The 8,627-nt window shown below is 46.7% G+C and overlaps 1 pseudogene; it reads left to right on the top strand.

Moving 5' to 3' along the window:
• Positions 1 to 570: 570 nt before the first annotated feature.
• Positions 571 to 3,330, top strand: LOC140913121 (serine protease FAM111A-like; annotated as a pseudogene).
• The last annotated feature ends 5,297 nt before the right edge of the window (positions 3,331 to 8,627 follow it).

Here is an 8,627-nt window from a genome sequence, read left to right as displayed (position 1 = left end):
TAGTAGAACAATGACATAATAATGAAACAACTTTAACCAGACAACTTTAAGTGAGGAGTTACTGTAATATATTTTATGGAGCCAACTGATGTTGGTGAAACAGACAAGCTTCTGAACTTACACACAGCTCTTCAAGTCTTTTTAATTTATATATTTTTTCTTTAAATAAACTTTGCGAGCCTCCTCAGCACCCCTGCCCCTTCTTTACCTATCATCTGTCCTTTCAGATCAACTTTAAATACAAACTGATTTGGTAGCAATATTGCCAACCGCAAACATTCAGACAGCGTGTCAGGCCCCCAAATCATAGATTGGTTTAAAAATCATGACATTAAAAACCCCTCCCAGTTTTTTTTTATTTGTCTTCTGAGGGGTATAAGCCTTTGGGGTTCACATTTTCACGCTTTCAACACCAAATATCAAAAGAGTGGTGGTAATAGTGTGAGGTAGCAACACAAGAGACAGACACCTTGTTGTTAACATACCCTGTGCTCTCCTTTATAGTGTGCTGTCTCCAGACACTGAAAACTGTCTTTTACATGTTCTCAGTTACATCTTCTTTGAGTCAATATGGGACCCAAGAAGCAAGTTGATGGGAAGAAGCTCTCCCAGAATGGAAAATCGGGCAGAGATGGAAATATCCTGAAATATGTTCCGGTATATTAATATTGGCTTATTCTGAGCAGGGCTACCCCATCACAACCCCCAGTAACCATCCTACAAGAAGAGGGATTGGTATACCAGCCACCCTTCCTAAAATATGCACACACAGAATGCAGGAAATGCTACACTGGATCACACTAGTGGCTCATGTAGCCCAGTATCCTCTTTCCAACACGGGTCTATACTGGATCTTCAGTAGGAGGTGTAACTCTCCCCCTCCACCCATAAGACACTTGTCATAGTCCTAACCACCTGCACCTGTGCTATTCCATTTTTCTTCTCAACTGTACATAAGCACTGTTAAGTAAGTTGCAAAAGAAGAAATGAGTTTGTGCCTTTATAAATGATAAAGAAAGCCTGAAGGGTTTTTCCTAAGATTTTTTTCTGTTTTATTTTATATTATAAATTCAGATCCAGTTTATGTTGGAAAACTTGGTGGTGACTGGAAAACTAGAGAAAGTAGAACATCATAAGAGCCAGGAGAATGAAAGAAAGGTAATTAATACAAAGGGATTCTAAAAATTCCTTCCTTTATTGTTGTCAATTCTTAACTTAAATAACTGACTTTTTGGATAAAGGAAGCCTTGTTTTTTCACCTAAGATATGAGCAATTGAAATACACATGCTGTAAGAGTCCCAATATTTCTTCCAGGAAAGACTGAACTTTACATTTTTTATTTTTCTAATCAGGCTGCCCTTGTGACTCCTAAGGAAGCAAAACAGAAGTCCATTTTTCTAAACTTACTCTGCAGGTCATCATTAAACCTGAGTTCTTAAAGAACTGAGGTGGTTCTCAGACTGTACTTTGATTCTTGGATGCCAGATTTATTTTCCACTGCAGTGAGGCAGTCCCAGCAGCACAGGGAATGAGCAGTTGAATGCTGGAGTCTTTCCACGCTCAGTGCTAGCTTTTTAACAACCTTGGATGTTACGCTATTTCTGCTTATTCTTTTTGTCCCTTTCCCTGCCTCAGCATGTTCTGTGGCTCTCCCACTCCCTATATCTCACAGTACTTCTCACGCAAGAATCTACATCTGTAGCCATGTTTGAGGATTCCTTGAGCCCGGGCTGGCTTAGACTCAAAACTGGTAGTGCCCAAACTTTTCCAGTTGCGCCCCCACTTACCAGTAATGGAATCTCTCTGCGCGCGCCCCCCCCCCCTTACTGCACAGTTGGCTCAGCAGAGGAGCTTGGGCTGAAGGCAGAACTGGGGATGGGGACTGAGAGAGAATGAGGGCTGGGCGGGGGGGCAGGGGCAGAGCTGGGATGGGTGGCACTCTCTTCCTTGCCCCACCCCTCCCCCCGAGTAGGGTCTGGGCCATACCCGGTCCCACTGTGCCTCCCCTAACGTTCCTCTGTGACCCCTAGGGAGGGTGCATCCCACAGTTTGGGGACCACTGCTCAAAACAAAGCTTAGCTGTAGTCTGGGCAAGGCTTGAAACGGGATATAAATGTGTATATATATATATATATACACACGCACTCCTCCAGTGCTGCCTGTCAAAAGATGGAAGAACTTAACAGTTCCCCATTTGTCCCCATTTATCTCTTACTAGTTTCAAATGCTGCCATTATCCAAGTCCTTGTTATTTTTAAAAGTCCTGTCACAGTGACACATGAGGATCTGATGGTTCCTTCTCTCAGCTGCTCCTAGGTGGCGGTAGGGTGAGGAACCTGTAGCTCCATGTGGCTGGGCAGAGGGCTGTTTGATCAACAATTTTGGGATGGAGTTTTGGGCAGTAGTGGGATGGAGTCCTTACCAGGTGTCCCCACAGAAAGGTGCTATTTCAGTTATTTTTGTTTTGTTTTGTTTAGCGCAATGAGAGGAATAAGCAAAACTCTCCCTTGAAAAACCCACCTCCCAAAAGGAAGAGATCTGTGAACAGCACACCTCCTCTGGGTGACACCAGTAAGAGACAGACAAGAGAGAGCCTTTTAATCAGTCAGAAATCCACTGAAGAGGAGCAAGAATTCATCATCAACTTGGGTGATGGTGGCAAGGAGCATGTGGTGAAAGGCAGAACCCATGACAGCATCTACAAAGCCCTGACGGCGCTACCAGACATCTGTGCTCGGATGAAAAAAGAGAAGGGCAAGGAGATGCATCTACTGGGGAATAAAGGGATTGAGGGGTATGTTAATTTGGGGATGCCTCTCAAGTACATTCCTGAGAATTCCCACTTTGAAATGAAATTTTACAAAGTGAATTTGAATCAGAAAATAGGTGCGGTGGGACACCGACAGTATGAGAGCAAGGGAAAGAAATGCATAACATTTTATGTCTCCTCTCTTGGCAGTAGATGGGAGAACAATGCTTGATACAGAATTCTTTGGTGCCAGCAGCTTGCTAAAGACCAGAGCAAGTTGTGTGTCTTTGCCCCAGAAGGGGAGACCATCAAGGATGCCTTGTACAAAGATGGCCGGTTTTATTCTTGCCTGGAGAAAAAAGAGTGGCAGTTGGTGGAGAACAAGAAGTACAGACCTAGTAATTACTGTGTCGATAATCTAGCCAACAGGTCATTTGAGGTGGTGGTTAAAACTAAGCCCCTGCCTTGGAACGTTGATTGTTCCAACCTTCAACTTTACCTTCATATGACTAGAACAACAAGGGTTTTTTCCTTAAACTTTCTCTCATCACTCTCTTTTGAGCAGAATGAGGAAATTTGAGACTTTTTGGTAACTTATGAGCAAGTAAAAACAGGGTTGTAATGTTATCTCCTTAACTATAACAAGTTGTGACTGGCAAATGCTAAATGGAATGGCTTGTTCATTTTAAGTGGTTGCAGATGTACCATCTTCGCATTTATCAGAGCTCAGATTCTAAAGAGAGCCAGTTTAGGCTGATACTTAAACATGATTATCCATGTGCAACTGGTAGTAGTGTGGGTGAGTCTCTAAAGTCTGAGCCCATTCACTGCCCTTGAGATAGGGGGCTCTCTGCTGGCAGAGGTGCTGTTTTCTGGAAGAAATATGAAAACAAAACCCCAATCAGTTGCACGAGCCTTGGTAAATTTTTCCAATGGCTAATTACCCTCACTTTAAAATCGGTGACTTAGTTCCCATTTGAATTTGTCTAGCTTCAACTTCCAGCCAATGGATCTTGCTAAAAGCAAGCATGTGAAAGGATTACTTTGCCCTGGCATTCGCGTTTCTCCTGGATGTACTCCCAAAGCCTTTACAAAAGGTTTCTGGGGAGGGCAGCCTTATTGTGTCCTTCATGGTAGGACACTTTACCACTCCAGGCCAGTAACACGTACTCGGGAATCATTGTACAACAAAGCATTGCAGTGTATGTTTGATGGCATTCAAACAACATCCGTTCTTTATCTCTCTGTGTTATCCTCAGGAGAGTGAGATATAATTCATGGTCACCTGGTTGAGATAGGGTGCTTTTCTTCAGGGGACACTCAGAGGAGCCCATTCCTGCTGGGCTGTTTACCTGTGGCTAAACAGAAATGTTCCCCGCTGTTAGCCACAGGGAGGGGGGAAGGTTGAGGGGGTAGCCACGCGGTGGGAGGAGGCAAAATGCGACCTTGTAACGAAAGCACATGTGCTATGTATGTAATGTTAACAGCAAGGTTTACCCTGAAAGAGTGTAGCCACTGTTTCATAAAATGTGTCTTTTTAAATACCGCTGTCCCTTTTTTTTTCTCCACCAACTGCATGTGTTTCAAGGATCACAGGATCTTCTCCTTCCCAGAGGCTAGTGAAGCTTAGAAAGAAAAAAAAACGCACTCGCGATGAAATGTTCTCCGAGCTCATGCTGTCCTCCCACACTGACAGAGCACAGATGAATGCGTGGAGGCAAATAATGTCAGAGTGCAGGAAAGCACAAAATGACCGGGAGGAGAGGTGGTGGGCTGAAGAGAGTAAGTGGTGGGCTGAAGATAGGGCTGAAGCTCAAATGTGGCGGCAGCGTGATGAGAGGAGGCAGGATTCAATGCTGAGGCTGCTGGAGGTCCAAACCAGTATGCTCCAGTGTATGGTTGAGCTGCAGCAAAGGCAGCTGGAGCACAGACTGCCACTACAGCCCCTGTGTAACCAACCGCCCTCCTCCCCAAGTTGCATAGCCTCCACACCCAGACGCCCAAGAACGCGGGGGGGGGGGCCTCCGGCCAACCAGACACTCCACCACAGAGGATTGCCCAAAAAAAAGAAGGCTGTCATACAATAAATTTTAAAGTTGTAAACATTTAAAGTGCTGTGTGGCATTTTCCTTCCCTCCTCCACCACCCCTCCTGGGATACCTTGGTAGTCATTCCCCTATTTGTGTGATGAATGAATAAAGAATGCATGAATGTGAAGCAACAATGACTTTATTGCCTCTGCAAGTGGTGATTGAAGGGAGGAGGGGCGGGTGGTTAGCTTACAGGGAAGTAGAGTGAACCAAGGGGCGGGGGGTTTCATCAAGGAGAAACAAACAGAACTTTCACACCGTAGCCTGGCCAGTCATGAAACTGGTTTTCAAAGCTTCTCTGATGCGTACCGCGCCCTCCTGTGCTCTTCTAACCGCCCTGGTGTCTGGCTGCACGTAAAAAGCAGCCAGGCGATTTGCCTCAAGCTCCCACCCCGCCATAAACGTCTCCCCCTTACTCTCACAGATATTGTGGAGCACACAGCAAGCAGTAATAACAGTGGGAATATTGGTTTCGTTGAGGTCTAAGCGAGTCAGTAAACTGCACCAGCGACCCTTTAAACATCCAAATGCACATTCTACCACCATTCTGCACTTGCTCAGCCTGTCGTTGAACAGCTCCTGACTACTGTCCAGGCTGCCTGTGTACGGCTTCATGAGCCATGGCATTAAGGGGTAGGCCGGGTCCCCAAGGATACATATAGGCATTTCAACATCCCCAACGGTTATTTTCTGGTCTGGGAAGAAAGTCCCTTCCTGCAGCTTTTGAAACAGACCAGAGTTCCTGAAGATGCGAGCGTCATGTACCTTTCCCGGCCATCCCACGCTGACGTTGGTGAAACGTCCCTTGTGATCCACCAGAGCTTGCAGCACTATTGAAAAATACCCCTTGCGGTTTATGTACTCACTAGCTTGGTGCTCCAGTGCCAAGATAGGGATATGGGTTCCGTCTATGGCCCCACCACACTTAGGGAATCCCATTGCAGCAAAGCCATCCACTATGACCTGCACATTTCCCAGGGTCACTACCCTTGATATCAGCAGATGTTTGATTGCGTGGGCTACTTGCATCACAGCAGCCCCCACAGTAGATTTGCCCACTCCAAATTGATTCCCAACTGACCGGTAGCTGTCTGGCTTTGCAAGCTTCCGCAGGGCTATCGCCACTCGCTTCTCAACTGTGAGGGCTGCTCTCATCTTGGTATTCATGCACCTCAGGGCAGGGGAAAGCAAGTCACAAAGTTCCATGAAAGTGCCCTTACGCATGCGAAAGTTTCGCAGCCACTGGGAATCGTCCTAGACCTGCAACACTATGCGGTCCCACCAGTCTGTGCTTGTTTCCCGAGCCCAGAATCGGCGTTCCACAGCATGAATCTGCCCCATTAGCACCATGATGCATGCATTGGCAGGGCCCATGCTTTCAGAGAAATCTGTGTCCATGTCCTGATCACTCACGTGACCGCGCTGACGTCGCCTCCTCGCCCGGTATCGCTTTGCCAGGTTTTGGTGCTGCATATACTGCTGGATAATGCGTGTGGTGTTTAATGTGCTCCTAATTGCCAAAGTGAGCTGAGCTGCCTCCATGCTTGCCTTGATATGGTGTCCGCACAGAAAAAAGGCGCGGAACGATTGTCTGCCGTTGCTCTGATGGAGGGAGGGGCGACTGAGGACACGGCTTACAGGGTTGGCTTCAGGGAGCTAAAATCAACAAAGGGGGTGTCTTTACATCAAGGAGTATTTCAGACAGGACTTCATGGAGGGTTCCAATAAGAAATGGTGCACCTAAGTTACTGTTCTTATTGGAACAATGAGGTGAGTCTGGCCTCTGATTGATACATGGCTAGATTTACCTCGCTGCACCTTCTCTGTGAGTGACTGCACTGTGACCTAGAGGAATGAGTCCCCTAGACAGGGGAGGAGGCAAATGTGCACAAAACAAATCTGGTCTATTTCTTGTTTTGATGCACTCCATCTATCTTTTACATCTTTGGCTGGCAGCAGACAGTGCAGAAGGACTGCTTGCCATCCACATCTCATGGCTGCTCGGCAGAAGATGGTACAATACGACTGCTAGCAATCCTCATCTCTTGCCTGCCCGGCAGAAGATGGTACAGTACGACTGCTAGCAATCCGTATCTCCTGCCTGCTCACCATAAGACGGTTCAATAGGACTGACTGCAGGACTAAAGAGAATGACCTGGTCAAGTCACTCCAAATTTAGTCCCTGCGCCCATGTCTGCCCAGGCGCTCCCAGCCGACGAGGCCAGGAGCACCTCACACATGAGGACGGCTACCAGTCCTATTGCACCGTCTGCTGCCAGAAGGCAATGGGTTGCTGCTACTGTGTAGCAATGCCATACCACGTCTGCCAGCACCCAGGAGACATACGGTGACGGTTACCTGAGCGGGCTCCACGCTTGCCGTGGTATGGCATCTTCACAGGTAACTCAGGAAAAAAGGCACGAAACGATTGTCTGCCCTTGCTTTCACAGAGGGAGGGAGGGAACGGGGGCCTGACAATATGTACCCAGAACCACCCTCAACAATGTTTTAGCCCCATCAGAGTGCTCCATTGTGACTGCTCTGGACAGCACTCTCAGATGCATGATTGTTTGCTGTTGCTCTGACGCAGGCAGGGGTGACTGACAACATGGCTTACAGGGTTGGCTTCAGGGAGCTAAAATCAACAAAGGGGTTGGCTTTACATCAAGGAGTATTTCAGGCAGGACTTCACGGAGGGTTCCAATAAGAAATGGTGCACCTAAGTTATTGTTCTTATTGGAACAAGGAGGTTAGCCTAGCCTCTGATTGATACATGGCTGGATTTACCTCGCTGCACCTTCTCTGTGAGTGACTGCACTGTGACCTAGAGGAATGAGTCCCCTAGAAGGGGGAGGGAGGGAAGCAAATGAATACAAAACAAATCTGGTCTATTTCTTGTTTTGATCCACTCCATCTATCTTTTACATCTTTGGCTGACAGCAGACGGTGCAGAAGGACTGCATGCCATCCACATCTCATGGCTGCTCGGCAGAAGATGGTACAGTACGACTGCTAGCCATCCTCATCTCTTCCCTGTCCAGCAGAAGATGGTACAGTACGACTGCTAGCAATCCATATCACCTGCCTGCTCACCATAAGACGGTTCAATAGGACTGACTGCAGGACTAAAGAGAATGACCTGGTCAAGTCACTCCAAATTTAGTCCCTGCGCCCATGTCTGGCCAGGAGCACCTCGGACATGATGATGACGCCTACCAGTCAGATTGTACCATCTGCTGCCACAAGGCAAGGAGTCCAGTGCCGGACTTCTTGTTGTTTTTGTAGAAACCTCTAGTTCCCCATGAGCATGCTCAGAGGCATCGCATAGGCAGTAGAATAACCAATATGATAGCAATAGTCACTTCCGTACTAGCATTACTTTATCATTAGCATAATTATCCCCATACAAGCAATTTGATACCCACAGGAACATTTAGTGACTGTATATAAAATCCTGTTGAATCCATCCATCTCTTTGCTTCAAGGCATAAGATGAGCATCGATGGCAAGGCAGGAATGAATTTCCCCCATTTGGTGCACAATTGAGCAGGTGTATTATGGGAACTTTTCACCTTCCTTTGAAGCATGCAGGGTTGGCCATTGCTGAAGAGGGCATTTTGGACCAGATAGACCAGCGCTATGAGTTTGATATGGGGTCTGTTCCTTATTGCAGTTGTACTCCCATAACCTGAGCTAGGACTATGTTATATGTAGGGCCCTTCATTTTCAGTTTTTATTTGATTTTTTTTTCCCCTAGGAATTTATCAGTGTTTATTACTACAACAAC

This window comes from Lepidochelys kempii, chromosome 6, assembly GCF_965140265.1.
Source record: "Lepidochelys kempii isolate rLepKem1 chromosome 6, rLepKem1.hap2, whole genome shotgun sequence".
NCBI classification, from domain to species: Eukaryota; Metazoa; Chordata; order Testudines; family Cheloniidae; genus Lepidochelys; species Lepidochelys kempii.
The sequence above is the reverse complement of the archived record's forward strand: the minus strand, read 5'-3'. Positions and strand labels throughout refer to the sequence as shown.